Source organism: Enhydra lutris, unplaced genomic scaffold (genome assembly GCF_002288905.1).
Source record: "Enhydra lutris kenyoni isolate GAN:26980312 unplaced genomic scaffold, ASM228890v2 scaffoldscaffold34, whole genome shotgun sequence".
In the NCBI taxonomy this organism is placed as follows: domain Eukaryota; kingdom Metazoa; phylum Chordata; class Mammalia; order Carnivora; family Mustelidae; genus Enhydra; species Enhydra lutris.
Window position 1 is genome coordinate 1,767,946 of NW_019154118.1, and position 6,260 is coordinate 1,774,205.

The window sequence follows — 6,260 nt, forward strand, 5'->3', positions numbered from 1 at the left end:
CTTCTTCATTCCATTTCTGGTACATACCATTTGTACCAAGAAATGGTACCTTCCATTTCTTCTAAGCTCCAAATTTTCAGTGACTTCCAATTTGCTACAAAATAAAGTTCAATTTCTTTGACCTATAATTGTTCTGCACCCAATTCCAGTGTGGGATGGGGGACGATTTCCCTCACAGCTCCAAGGAATGCTCTGACAACAGCTCTGTATCCTATAATCCAACTAAATTCTGACACTCTCTACTCAGAAGTAGCATCAGATTCCACGGGTTAAGGACTCAGTCCCACTAGACTCTCCTCTACTACAGATGCCAGTGGTAAATACAGGTTTTAGTGTTTCTGACCCAATGGCTGTAAATCATAGATTCCCACAATCCCTTGCTTGGGTTTAATTAATTTGTGAGAGTGGCCCACAGGACTCAGGAAACCAGTTAACTCACTAGGTTGCTGGTTCATTAAAAAGGATATTCAAGGATATGAGTTAATAACCAGATGAAGAGATACACAGGTTGAGGTACTGAACAAAGGAACTGCTGTCCTCATGGAGTTTGAGGCCCAGCAGAGTGGCATGTGGAAGCATTCTGGTTCATCAACTTGGAAGCTCTCCAAACCACATCCTTTTGGGGCTTTACTGAAGCTTCACTGATTGAATCATTAGCCATTGGCAGTTGATTCAACCTCCAGCCCCACTCCCCTCCCTGGAAATCAGGGAGTGGGACTGAAAGTTTTAACACTCTACTTTTGTTTGATTCCCTATCATTAGGTGTTTTCCAAAAGTCACCTCATTAATAAAACAAAAAAAAAATTCCAATATTTTAGGAGCTCTGTGCCCAAAATGGAGATGAAGACCAAATATATATTTCTTATTATAAATATCAATATCACAGCTTGTTATACAAAGGCATCCATTATTTGGCCTCAGTGTTATTTCTCACTATTAATCTTTGTACATCTGAACCACCCAAATTATACTGCATCTTGTATATGTCCCAGAACTCCCCACTTTCAAGCTTCTGTTAATCATTAAATACTTTGCTGACTATTTACCCTACTTTAGGCACTGTGCTGGATCCTGGGGAATTTGGACTTGATCTCTGGTAGGTTTTCGTCTAGTAAGGATGGACCTATAAATAGACATTTATAGTCCAGTGTGATATATACAGTGATAAATGCTCTACTCTACTCTCTAGCTTTGGAACTCACAGCTTCCTCAAATTCCAATGTATTTTACCTTCACTTTATATTAGCTATGCATTAAAACTGACCACAGCCAGAATCGTGTGTTTACCTAGAACAGTTCCATCTCCAGAATTTACCTTTAAGCACACTGCTGTCTCACTAGTTTCCCTTTGCTGTGATATTCACTCCATTATTTTAGTCTCATTGAAACTGCCAGTCTTTTATTTCTGTTATTTTTTTTTCCCCGTCAACCTGTTTGTCTTCCCCTTTTCTGTTTCTTCTCTATCAAGACTGTACTCCATGGACTATTCCTTTAAATTTCATTGACTCTCTAGACAACGTCCTAAATGCTATTATTATACCACACTGATCATGGATCAATCCTTCTGTCTACCTTCTCTGTTTCTATACTTATCCTTTTGTATAGTGCTGAAGACATCAAGCCAGGAAAATACCTCTATAAAATAGATAAAATATAAAAAAAAATCAAGTTCATTCTGTTCATTTGGGCCATTGGTGCTGCCCTGAAATCAGAACTTCTTCTTTTGCAATGGACAGGTCATAGTGGGCCTTGAATTTCAGGTTAAGAAACCTAGATCTGATTCCCAAGAACTGTATTGTTGGCAGGGTTCAAAGTATGTGTGTGTGTGTGTGTGTGTGTGTGTGTGTGTGTGTGTGTGTGTATGTATAATTGACATCTGGCAGATGTTCAGGGGTTAGTCTGAGGGAATAAGATGGTGTTGGGAGGCTTTTACAGTACTCTAGATAAGGCTGACAAGTATCAAGCTGGGACATTGGTATGAATGATGGGGGAAAAGGGAACAGATTTGAGAACTACCTAGTGAATAAAATCAGCAAACTCCAACTGAGGCAGAAATTACAAGAGGAGGTGATATTTTAGGGGGAAAAAAAAACTAATGATTTTCATTTTCAACATGTTGAGTTTTAGTTGCCTGTAGGATATTGAAGTGGAGCTTTGATATATGAGTCTGAAGCTCAGGGGATGAGGCCAAGCCTGGAAATATAGATTTAGGAAACATTGGCATATAGATGGTGATTAAAATCATGAGAATGGCTGTGGTTACCCAGGGAGCATGTGGAGTGAGAAAAACAGTGGGTGGAGGACAGAACCCTGTGAAATGGCAACACTTACGGAGCAGATGGAAGAAGACAAACCCACGAAGGGACCAGAGAAGGAGCTGTCCGAGGTACAAGGAGAGCCAGAGAAATGTGGCATCATGGAAGCCTCAGAACAAGGAGTGATTAATTATATCACACATAGCAAGGAGATCCAGTAAGATTAGGATTTTAAAATGCCCATTTCATTTGACATTTAAGAGCTCCTAAGTGGCATTTTCTGAGAAAATATTCAGTTGAAGGTAGGAGCAGAAACCAGATTACTTGAGAGCTCAGGAGAGGAGAAAGGGGATTGGGCAAGTATAGATTTCTCTAGAAAATTACAGAGAAGAAGGGGAAGAGTAGATCAAATGGTTACTATCTAGATGGTTACTAGATAGACTAGACTAGGGATTACTATCAGGGTATAACTAATGCTGTTTCCTTTTGGTGGAAGGCGCTGCCTGCATAACTGCTCCACGTTCTTATCCATAGTTTAAGGAATAATGACATTAATAGTTCTTCCATGGGGAACCTCTGATGATCTCCACATGGGGAAGTAGTATCTTCTTGTCTATTCTCCACAACACCAAATCTATGGTCCTTTTATGGCATTCATCCCCCTATTATAGTTATTTATCTATACATTCATTTCTTTATTAAACTGTAAGTACCTCAAGTGTACATTAGTTTTTCTATATTCTATATACTTATATTTTAGAATGTAAGTATCTAATGGAATGCTCTAATGCCAGTAGGAACTCAACAAATAATTATTGCAGGAATACATGTGTCTGAACATCAATCACGGTTACAAAATATTCTGGGATTTTGTTTGACATTAAGTTTTATTAATAGAATCAATTAACAGAAGGTGATCTATAGGTAATCTTTTTATCCTAGTTGTTAACAAATTCTTTAAATTGGGCTTCTGTTACATGTCATTTTGGGAAAAGTAAAAGCTGAATTTCTCACAAAAGATGACAATTCTGGGACGCCTGGGTGGCTCAGCTGGTTAAGCAGCTGCCTTCGGCTCAGGTCATGATCCCAGCGTCCTGAGATTGAGTCCCACATCGGGCTCCTTGCTCGGCGGGGAGCCTGCTTCTCCCTCTGCCTCTGCCTGCCATTCTGTCTGCCTGTGCTCGCTCTCTATCCCTCTCTCTCTGACAAATAAATAAAATCTTTAAAAAAAAAAAAAGATGACAATTCTTACCACCCCATGGTGTGGTGACTTTAAGTTGTTGGGAAGAAAAGTCAACAGGAAAGGTTTAAAATTTGGTTTTCTCATATTTTCTTTTTTTTTAAAAGATTTATTTAATTATTTGAGTGGGGGGAGGAGCAGAGGGAAAGAATCTCAAGTAGATACCCTGCTGAACATAAACCCCATGTAGGGCTTGATCTTATAACTCTGAGATCATGACCTGAGTTGAAATCAAGAGTTGGACACTTAACTAACAGAACCACATAGTCACCCATATCATACCTTTGATAATAACAAACAATACTGTTGACAAAAACCACTCTTACAGGTTGACTCAAGTGAGTCCTAGGGTTTATGGAAATGTAAATACACTTTTCTCTTTTTGTGTCATTTTAAAGACTAATGGTTGCAAAACCCTGGTTGTTTTAACATTTGTATTTATATAAAGAATTATGTAAGTTTGGATATTCTCAAAAGAGTGTTTCAGAAATCAACTAGGATGCGTTCTTCCTCCCTGGGAATAACTATAGTGAGGACATGGAAGGACAGAAGAGTTAGTTCCTATATTTCCCCAGAAATCATAGCACAAGGATAACACTTGTTTCCTTCTAAGAAAGGAAATTTTAGAGACTGGGTTTCTAAGAATAAAGAGAGACTGGGTGCATTTATTTCCTTCTCAAAGGAGCTCATGTTGGACCACTTTTATCCCAAGAAATAGGAAACAATGATCTGGATTATTTTCCTGGGGAAGTGAGGGATGCTTTCTTGGAATGAACTGCTTGAGTGAGGGTTTTCTATTGACAGCTACACATTTGGGCCCTCTCTGATCATGTGGCAAAGTCCCCTCCCTTGTCTCTTATCTCCAAGTGAATGACAGAAATAGCAGCAGGCCAGCCTCACAGATCTGAGACCTGTACAGTCACACAAAGCCTAGCTCAGGGAAGGCCCTCAGGCTTGGTGTAATGTTCTGCTGCCACTGACTTGAAGTTCTTATTCATGGAATGAGGGACCCTGAATTTCATTTTATGCTTGGCCCCACACATTGTGCAGCCTGTCTTTAAGTATCAATGTGGGTCCATGCTCAGGTAGACACTAAAGTCCACTTGTCTTCATGACTATAAGTTTCCCCTGGGACCAGTTGTTGGTTAAAGCGCTGGATCTCCAGGGGTGGCAAATAGGAGAATGGGAATGGCTGGACATTCACTTGTTACTCTGGAAACGGCTGAGAGTACTCATGGGTCAGCAGAGTCATCTTCATGTGTGATAACGTGAACATTTTATATGCTTAATGAGACCGCTGGAGTGTCTCTTCCAATTACTTTTTGAGGAAAAAGAATAGAACATGTTGGCATGAATGAATAACACCTGAAAAGGTCAAGTCTATTTGGTCTCTACACTTGGTATGCTGGTCTTATTGCTCTAACTCTTGGTGCCTTCATCAGATGCATGTTTCAGAGTCCTGTGTGGCACACCCAAGAGTGGATGGGGCTGGTACATTGTGCATTTATCTGGATTTAACATGTCTTTTATTAATTTTTTTCTTTTCAAAGAGGCTTATGCAGAACAACAGAGAATGAAATTTCTATTGGAATGTCATTGGGGGATGTGAAAAAAATCATTTGCTAGATAAAAGACATTTTAAGATTGCGAATTTAAACAAGTGAGTCAGAGCTTGCCTGAGGAGTGATATTCTTAAAACAGTTGTGACAAAATCTCATACAGATGCAAAGAAGATGTCATAGAGCCTATAGCCATCCTTCCTTTTGGATGACCGCTGAACACTGCAAATATTTGTGGAGAAGTTACAAGATGCCAATAGCTATGTGGAACTTACAGTGGAAGCATAATTTGAGTATAGACAAGGATGACAGAGCAGAGCTTCTTGATTAAGTTAATATGTATTGATATTTCTCCTGTTGTTTTGACTTCCTAGGCTGTTTAAATTCAGCCTTGTCACAACAACATACAAAAGAGGCTGCTATGACATTGATTTTTTTTTTTAATAAATCCTGCCTCTGAAGGATAGTGAGGGGTTTTTTTTGTTTGTTTGTTTGTTTTGTTTTGTTTTGTGTATATATATATGTGTTTGTATTCTAAAGTTGACAGTCAGGAAGGTAGAAATGTTAAAATTGTGGCACAAATAATTATGTTAAATTGTTGAGCATAAATTATCAAGGGAAATACATTTTGATTGTAAGCATAAATCAATTTTATGCATCACAAAATTGCCACCATTAGAGTTTGCTAAGGTGACTTATTTCTGGCAGTAGTGAATAAAGTAGTAGTTTGAAAATAGAAACTCTGAGGACTTTATAAAAACCTAGACTCATCGATTCGTGGGGGATAAAACAAGAATGAAGGAGGGGTTTGTGCAGGTGAAGAAATGCACATTTCACACTCTTTAACCTGAGACATTCTCTCAGTAAGGCTCTAGCCACGCTGCTAGCCTCTTCTTTGAGTATAGCTTGGAATACCTGCACTTACAAGTCAGAACCAAATTTAGTTGTAAACTTCGAGCTTATTCTTGCACCATTAAATATACCTCAACATAATTTTTTTTAAAGATTTTATTCATTTATTTGACAGAGAGAGATCACAGACAGGCAGAGAGGCAGGCAGAGAGAGAGAGAGGGAAGCAGGCTCCCTGCTGAGCAGAAAGCCGGATGTGGGACTTGATCCCAGGACTCCAAGATTATGACCTGAACTGAAGGCAGTGGCTCAACCCACTGAGCCACTCAGAAGCCCCCTCATCATAATTTAAAAAT